General features: G+C 35.5%; 1 long non-coding RNA gene across 1 annotated transcript; it reads left to right on the forward strand.

Moving 5' to 3' along the window:
- Positions 1-1,754: 1,754 nt before the first annotated feature.
- LOC137405497 (uncharacterized) lies at positions 1,755-6,132 on the forward strand. The gene is made up of 4 exons (XR_010979766.1): positions 1,755-1,867; positions 3,325-3,441; positions 5,342-5,479; positions 6,044-6,132. It is a non-coding gene; the product is annotated as an uncharacterized lncRNA (long non-coding RNA).
- The last annotated feature ends 4,006 nt before the right edge of the window (positions 6,133-10,138 follow it).

The following is a 10,138-nucleotide window of genomic DNA, read 5'->3' on the forward strand; positions in this document are numbered from 1 at the left end:
CTTAGTTAAACAGGCATCTCATGTAATAAATCACATCATGTCAGTAGCAGACAACTCTAGCCAATCTGTGCTTTGCTAGAAGAAAATTGTGTTGAATCAGCAATCTATGCAGTTAACTACATGTACTTATAGTATGATTATAGCCAGTAATAGTACATCAGTTTTTCAAATTGGATGTACTATAACTAGATAAATCGTCACTCTATTCTCAGTACTGCTGGTCTACCATTACTAACTATATCATCACTCTATGCTCAGTACTGTTGGTCTACAATTACCAGCTATATTGTCACTCTATGCTCAGTACTGCTGGTCTACCATTACTAGCTATATTATCACTCTATGATCAGTACTGCTGGTCTGCCATTACCAGCTATATTGTCACTGTATGCTCAGTACTGCTGGTGCACCAATACTAGCTATATCATCACTCTATGCTCAGTACTGTTGGTGTACTATTACTAGCTATATCATCACTCTATGCTCAGTACTGCTGGTGTACCAGTACTAGCTGGTGCGTAATAACTTAGCCTTCTTTGTTGTGTATTCTGTTTAAGATTATTAGTTGTACACCAGACAACGCAGACACATAATTTTTAATAGCTTGTCATACTATCCTATCTCACCCATGAATGTGACAGCAACTATATTATGCAACCCTTGGCGCCAGTTAACTGTGGCTTGTCTGTGGTATTTTAAATAGCTCCAGTTCCTATTTAGTTTACATGTTTTACAGCTGAATGTTATTAACCTGAACTTTCAAGCTTAAAACTCCTGCTTCAGACATGAAAAGGAGCAAATGTTTTACATTATTATTATTACATTCCCAAATATATAATGAGAAATTAAATCTACACTATTAGAAGAGCCGTGTTAATCCGTCTGCCTGACGCTATATTTAGAAGTTGGGAAAAATATCGCTTTCAAGTCGATTCAAACTTACAGCTTTTGACTTGGTAGACCAACACGCTACCACCTGTACCGATCGACCACCTGTACCGATCGACCACCTGTACCGATCGACCACCTGTACCGATCGACCACCTGTACCGATCGACCACTTGTATCGATCGACCACCTGTACCGATCGACCACCTGTACCGATCGACCACTTGTATCGATCGACCACCTGTACCGATCGATCACCTGTATCGATCGACCACCTGTACCGATCGACCACCTGTACCGATCTACCACCTGTACCGATCGTCTACCTGTACCGATCGACCACCTGTACCGATCGACCACCTACAAACGCTAAAATAATTGAGCAGATAGTTATTATCCATGACGATCTCTCACAGCATCAGACTGCCAGGGTAATCATATGAACAAAATGGAAAAAAGAAGATTGCACGGAACACGGAAATCTGCTGAATTTGCGAAGTTTGATTTACCGAATGTAAGAATGAAAAGCTAAATAAAATGAAAGCTGTTCTTTCATCATGGTAGCTATAACTGTTTTATAAATATAAAACTGTGGGCTTTTATACACTGTTTTACTTTGTCTACCAGACTAAAAATTCAAATACTACAAATGATTAAAAGCAGGATAATGCTAGTCTGGTCAAATATCTAGTGCAATCATTTAGGAGAGAAGCGATGAGCTGGGAACAGTGCTGAATAACGTCTCACTATAAGCTAATTGTTCTATGGGGCTATATATTGAACATCATAGACATCACTTGCAAGCACATTAGATAAAGCTTTTATCGATTGCTTTGTATAAACATTTTCAGTTTCACTCACTGTGACAGACAACGCCGCGCAGTGACAATCACAACATTGTCAGCTAGTTGGAAGATTTCAATTACGTATAGATTATAATAATATGATCACGCTGCTATCGACAGTTCGGTGAACCAAGGTAAGACACAGTCATATATTTAGGCCAATTTGTTTTTGCAAGTTCGCTTTATTTTTTTCCAAGTGTTTCAAAAACTTGCTCACAACTTTAAATATGAATCTTTAGCTCCTACAGTGACACAGTCCTTTGTTTCAAAAGCTACAATTCTGCTAGTTAATAGGTGTGCAGAGTAAACGTCCAGCTTTAGTGTAAGAAGCCTGTGCTCTAAGCCCTTATGACTTCTGATTTAGGAAACAGTCTAATGTCTCTAGTTGTTAAGGCAATCTTTTCATCAGGCTTCAACACCTGACTGATGACTCACTTCGCAATGAGGTTTTCTTTATAAAACTGCTTTTCTTGATAACATGTTTTTAGAAAATGCAAATTAAAAGTTGATTGGCCCCAAGTTTATTTGAGGCTTCTCTTTTTTGTGCAGCTTCTGCTGAGCACCCAGGAGAGAGTAGTGAGAATTGAGCACATGTTTAATTAAAACACATCAACTAAATGCAACTTTGCTACGAGCATTGTTCTAGTTCTTCACTCTTTTCATTATCAGCTGTGTTGGACTCGTTCAGAAGTCGCTAGCACTCTCAGCTCTTCACTCTTTTCGCTATCAGCTGCGTTGGACTCGTTCAGAAGTCGCTAGCACTCCCAGCTCTTCACTCTTTTTGCTATCAGCTGCGTTGGACTCGTTCAGAAGTCGCTAGCACTCCCAGCTCTTCACTCTTTTTGCTATCAGCTGTGTTGGACTCGTTCAGAAGTCGCTAGCACTCCCAGCTCGTAACATTGGGAAATTAATGAACTTATTAAAACATTGAATGTTTTTGGAATTACAAGACTAAAACTAAAAACTTTGTTGAATACTTCTCTTCTATACTGCTCATTCTCACTTTAATTTACTAATAAGCAGAATTTGTGGTTAACATCCTGAAATTGAACATCTTATATCGATTATGCTAGAAAACCTTTTATGTTTAATGTCTCTAATGTACAATTTCAATTACTGTCTAACGATTTATTTATATATTAGCTTGTTTTTATAAATGATGACCAAAATAGTTTATACCTAGGAAAAAAGACATTGACAAAACCAAGGTCTGATCTTTTGCTTGTAACAAAGAGGTACAGGCTTTTGTTGAACAAGTGACTTTAGCCTCAGTTCCAGAAGCTCTTAGACAAACATCTCTCAATGCGTTATACCATAGAATGGCCTAAAGGTTTATGCCTGAAGCAAGACTGTAACATCTGCATAAATAATATTGGTGGATGTTTGTCAGAATTGATCGTAACACTTAATATTTCCTCAATCAGTAAGCATTAGAAATCAGGCTCTTGAATAGTAGAGTTGTCCAATTAGACAATGCAGGCAGCGTTACCTCATTATTGACATTTGTTTATCTACCTATAGTTGATACTAATGTGGTTTAATTTTTATGCCTTTATCAATATTGTTAAAAGCATTACATATTCTGTTTCAGTCTAAAGGATGCTGTCGCAGGACTTTCGATTTATGATTTGCGGTCTACTTTTTCATCTTTGCTGTGAGGCTCGTGTTGCATTGAACGATCAAGCTCATAGCAATATTTCTTATTTCAGTGAGTATTATAGATATTATATTAGTCTCTCATTTTCTTAGTATACACACAAGTCTCATCACAATATATAGGTCACAACATAGGTCAATATTAATTGACAAGACATTCACTGCTATAAACCAGTTATAAAAAGCTATTGGCTACGCAAACTTTTAACTCGCTATGTCAGGGTTGTTCGAAGGTGACATGCAATATACATCAGCAATGCAATGTCACTAAATATATCGTCATCATTTACTCTTACCTGACACAAAGAAAAGTTTTACCTACATTGTGGAAAGCTTTTCTATATTTTATAGCCTGTGAATGTGAAGTACTTAGCCTACTAATCTGGATGGCTTTGAATGGTCTCTCATCATCTAGTATAATTAGGAAACCTACATTTTCTTTGGTTCACAAGAGTTGTTGTTTTATACCTCCACAAGGGCACCTGTCGAAGCTGGAAAACTATGTTGTTGAGTGTATTGACCAGCTCTGGTTTGCTAGCCAACCTAATTATATTTAGAGGCATATTAGTCATGTAAAGAACTACAAAAGTGATGCCGCAGTTCTGGGACTTTGGTTGGTCAGCAAGATCACTGACATAATAAATTATTATGAAAGAAATATATTATTAAGAAATATATTATATTTCTTAGCTAGCATTAGCTCTAAACATAGATAGTTGGGCATGAATCTTACTGGATGTTATAGAAAATACTTAGGAAGTAATACCTTCTCATGTTATAGGTTTTAATGAGATTGTAATAGCGGCTAGTAGCCCAGCATTTTTCCAATCTTCAATCAGATAGCCAACAGATAGGTTTTTAAGAGGCTGGCTCTCAGGAACCAGATGGAGTTTGAGACCGATTATTTTAGCAACTTGGTACAGAAGGTACAGAGCATATGCGTGTGACCTTTAGACGAAAGATGGAAAAAATTTGGAAACTCAACGTATATGCGATCTAACAGACAAACTAACAGACAAACTAACAGACAAACTAACAAACTAACAGACAAACTAACATACAAACTAACAGACAAACTAACATACAAACTAACAAACTAACAGTCAAACTAACAGACAAGCTAACAGACAAACTAACAGACAAACTAACAAACTAACAGTCAAACTAACAGACAAACTAACAGACAAACTAACAAACTAACAGTCAAACTAACAGACAAACTAACATACAAACCAACATACAAACTAACAAACTAACAGTCAAACCAACATACAAACCAACATACAAACTAACAGTCAAACCAACATACAAACTAACAGTCAAACCAACATACAAACCAACATACAAACTAACAGTCAAACCAACATACAAACTAACAGTCAAACCAACATACAAACCAACATACAAACTTACAGACAAACTAACAGACAAACTTACACACATGCATGCACACGCACACCACACGACACCACACCACACCGCACCGCACCACACCAGACACACAATGACAAAGCTGAATTAATTAATATAGATGCTGTTACAGAGAGCTAATCCCCTTATGAAATAATATAAAACATTTTGTCTAATGGTGAACTTCTGGTCTCGCTGAGTTGGTCTGGACCACTCGGTGAGATGAGTGTACTGTAAATACAATTTTTACTTTACAGAAAGCACTTACTACAGGTGCTTTTACCGATGTTTCCAATGATGAACATCACCATTAGACTGAACATTTACACTTTTTATCTCTTCTACATTATGCTTTTGGCTCATTAATAAACATGTATAGCGGTTTTATTGGTTGAACTGCGACAGTCTGGTGCAATATAACTAATGAATACCTAATTTGCTATTATTAATACCAAGAAGAAAGAAATGTCTCAGATCAATGATGGAGACAATAGAGCTTGATTATCTAGCCGTGTATAGCTGATATAAATAGCATTTTGTAGGTGCTCCTTGGGCTAGCTCGTCAATGCAGCTACATACTAACCCCTCCAATACAAGTCTCAAAATGGATGGAGTCTCAAAGCACTCTTCTGTTACAAGGTTTTCTTCATCTACCACACCTGCTGATACAGGGCTAACAGGTACAACTGGGTATTTTTGGGTGTAATCGGTAGCAATGGCACCAAGCTACGACAAAGAGATGGGTTCCATTTCACAGAGAAGCTTTTTGCTCTTTTTAATTCAGGAACAAAGAAACAGTTTAAATATTGTTTATAAAAATATACCAAATTAAAATCGTTTAATTTGAAAATAAAGTTCCAAGTTTTTATTAATTTTTCATAAGCCGTTAATAAAATTAGTAAGTCAACCTTTCGATATTATGATAAGCATATTATATTATATTAGGCTCGATATTGTGGTGAAAAGAAAAAAACTGTTTTATTTAAGATTTTAGTAACCCTAAAAAACAGCACAGGAGTTTGTACAAAATAAAATGTTACACGCAGGTTTACTCAGCGAGATGAGTGCGCAGTAGTTAGAATTTCTATTTTACAGAAAGCACTTACTACAGGTGCTCTTACCAATGCTCCCAAGGGTTTGTATCAATATTTTATGACTGTCTGTTCAAGACCAATCTCTCATGAGCTCTCATGACGCACATCACCTGCTTGTGAGTGTCATGAACATTTTGTTGTGTCTTTCAGCCTGGACTGAGACTATAACAAACATTATCATCATGGCCTTCCTAGGAGGAGTCATTGTCAAATATTTGAAGCTGAATAAAGTAGTAAGGTGAGAAGGCTCGACTAACTATGAAACATATGCGCTTATTTTTTCCTTTTACACTAAAGCATCATTGTGGTACCAGATGCAGAAACATACTGCAGGTTATTTAAAAGTTATCGTAAATATGATAAACGCGTAATAATAATATAATAATAAGTATAATAAAGATCTAATAAAAACAACAACTCTGAATCACCACTGAATCAACCAATTTTCACTTTTGCTTGCATGTAAATACCAAATCAAAGACTAACCAGCGACATTGTGAAACAATACTTGAAATTGGAGTTGTCTCATGACTCACGTGCTGTAGATGGCACAACTCTTGAGGCACAGTATAAGCATGAGGGAAAGGTTTGAGTAGTATGTAAAGTAATAATCTAGAAAGAGCATCTATATATAGTTATACATTACAAAGTTGATAACACAAGGCATCTCACTGTAGTAAAATATATTTTACTTAGTAGAATGGTTATTAAAATAACTTTCAAAAGGCCACAACTCCGAATACATCCTAATAAAAGCAAAATGGAAAAAGATTATCCATATATTAGCACACCCAGTTAATCAGGCTGCAAAGAGTTTAAGATAATTTATCTCTAAGACTAAGAAATTACTCAAATGTTTGTTGACAGATAATTTATCTGGTAGGCTAAAAAATTACACCACTTTCTAATAAAATGTTATTTGTATAGCCTAAATTGATCAAATAAAGTCTGCAAACCCTAGATAGCTTAATAGTACATAACTAATCAATGTGCACACTGCGAATAAAACAATATGATTTAGTTATGCAATAAACTGAAGGCTACATAGTCACGGTTCATGAAATAGAAAGAAGGCGGTAAGAAAATCAAGTGCTTGCAACTGTTCGAGTAAGCATGCACAAATGTGAGTTCTCCATAACTTAGTTCTTTCTATGAGACATCGAAATTCAAAATTTTTTATATATTTCATGCAAACATGACACTCGCAAAACGTTATACTAGTTTCAAAGTATTCAAAGTTGGTCCTTAAAGGTTGACTTGCAACAAAATTCACATTACAGTTATTTAATATCAAAAGATTCACCATGTCTTACTCTGTTGTGTTGTAGGTGCCAAATATGTGGAGATGTGATTACAAGCTCTTAAAAGCTCAAAAACGAAAAGTCGCCGTAGATTAGAATCTCTTTATTTCGATGACGTAATCACGAAATTTGGTTATCGTCTTGTCACGTATGTTCTCACATGAATTGAAAGGCCAATAAAAAGCTCAATATAAAACTTATCGTAGTACTAGTTTATGACAAACACTTCAGGTTTTACCGAAGACCCCGTATCAAATATAGATGCTCGCTACTTTACAGTTTTGTTTCGGCCTGGTCTAATTGGCAAGTCGTAATCTGATCATGTGACCCAATACTTCGCAAATAATTTCTGCAGCACTTTTTGATTATTACAAGTGACCAACAGGCTCGTCATGATTATCAGACAATGATATGTACTCCTTCAAGCTAAGGCTAAAAAATTAAACGAATTTTTACGGTAAGTTATAAGATACCACTGCTAAAAGTGGCAGCATTACAATGATGATAAAACAGACACGTAAGAACAATAGACATGGTTTTATTGAATGCGTGAAGTATATTTGTGAAAATATTTCAACGAATAAGGTTGCATGAAAGTGTAAACAGAAACCATCTACCACAGCACCGTCATATTTGAGCCGTTTTGGAAAGAGAATTTAAACTACGGCGGTCTTGTGTGGCTGCGATTAACTGTTCATTTTTGAGCTTTTAAGAGCTTGTAATCACATTTCCACATTTTTGCACCTACAACACAACAGAGTAAGACACGGTGAATCTTTTGATATCAAATAAATGTAATGTGAATTTTGTTGCAAGTCAACCTTTAACAATTGTATGTATACTCACTTTGTGAAAACTTGAAGCCTTCCACATTTTATCCTAAAGGTCACAAATATGGCTGCTACCACATTTCAAGATATTTTATGAATGTGTTTCATAATGGCTGTTTCATTGAACAACTTTTAAGACTAGTTAAACATTAAAAAACGTCAATCGTATTATGTTATGTTTTGTCAGGGAGATTAGCACGGCTGCCCAGGATGTCATAGCCCGAAGGAGTCGCAACAACAACAGTGATAACGTTGAAGATAACGATACTATCCAACTCTCGCCTGTAGTCTCATCCTTAAACTTGTCCGACTTGTCGGATTCCAATGACTCAACAAGCTCTCATCAACCACAATGTAATGGTGTAATCTTCAAAGCGTATAGTGTGACTAAACCATTGCCTGATCAATTGTTAACTAGAGCATCGCATAGTCATTTAATCTCGGGAGATTCCGCAGAAGAAGCAAGAGAAGACAACAATGACCACCTTCATTATTCGACAGTTTCCCTCAAAAGTGATTCATTTGTACTTGACACACTAAAAATATCTAATCTCCACACTTCAAAGCTTTGTCCACTTCATCATTCTGACCAAAATAAGCCCACCAAGGCTGAAGTCCTTAAGGACCACCAACAGAGAGCATATGATACTGACTTCTGCCAATGTCACTTATCATTCAGTGGCAATACACCTGCTACCACCAGTAAGTGTCGGTGTCAGTTGTCCTCCTCTACACCTGCTACCAATGGCATCCATGATCATCAAAATAGTCATACATTTTTATGTGGAACGGAAACCTCCAGTGATTGTAAAATGAACACAAGGAGTTCATTAGACTGCTCTTCTCTGCCACTATTAACGCCTCCTTGCCATTCACACTCTCAAGACTGTGTTCCTCGAGTCGCTGTCAATGACAGTGACATGGAAATATCTAATAATCGTAACAAAAGTTATTTGTCATTTAAAAAAAGTGGCATTACAATGCATCAGAGTCTAGACACTCTTGAAGGAAAAAAGTTAATTAGTGAGGCAACTACAGATATTTCCAGATATACTGGTTTATGAGTTGTATTAACCAATCAATGTCACGCTTACATTTGAACAAATAAATTTCATCTATTGCTGATACAATACACAGCGAAATATATCGCTGTAACTTTAGCTGATAATTATAGTGAGCCTATTATGTCAAAATCGAAATGAACTTCATGTTTGAGCTCCTATCATGACACATTATTACACAATCTTGGTTGCTTTATTCAAAAATTGCAACACAGTGCCAATCCCTGACTTCATGACAAATTAAAATAAAAAAATGTGTTCCACTATATCAAACTTTATTAGCTAAAGGTTACATTTATAAAATGTTTCGTTTTTAAGGTGACAGACATTCTTTACAAAACTATTTGATTTTACAGCTTCCTAATAACTCACTAAGCAAACAAATGTTTTTTATTCATGGACCCACTTGAAATCATCCGATCTATTGATAAACTAATTTTATCAAAATATTTTTTTAATCTGTTTAACAGGCATAGAAAATAGAAGAACAATACATTAAACACCCTGTGTGTTCTACTTTTTGCAAACTATAAAAAAATTCTTATTAAAGATGATGATTAATTGTCAAATAAAATAAAACCTATAAATATAGATTCAACTTTATCTATAATAGACAATTTAAAGATTAAAAAAGGGAACAAATTGTCACGCACTTAAACAGTAGCCAGGCTTTGATTTTGATATGACCAGACTTTCCTGACAGCTACAAGGGGGTCATAGGTTATTCACTAAAAGTTTGATTTTGGTTATTTTAGATAGACAGCACTCCAATATTAAAGAATCTTGGTACTTTTTTTTACCTTTATACTTACTATAAGATTATACTTACTCCTAGCGACTGCATTGCATGGCTGAGTTTGTCTGTATTTAAATGTAATGATATTCTAACTTGCTGTTTATACAATGTTATGACAGGAAGCTTTTGCAAAAGAACAGTTCAGTGACATTCTGTATATATATATACTGTAGTTTCAAATTTTTTGAATTTCAACAAATATTGGTGGGGAGTGCAAAAGCAACAAAAGAATTTGGTAATTGTAGCAAATCATTAAA

Source organism: Watersipora subatra, chromosome 9, assembly GCF_963576615.1.
Source record: "Watersipora subatra chromosome 9, tzWatSuba1.1, whole genome shotgun sequence".
NCBI lineage: Eukaryota > Metazoa > Bryozoa > Gymnolaemata > Cheilostomatida > Watersiporidae > Watersipora > Watersipora subatra.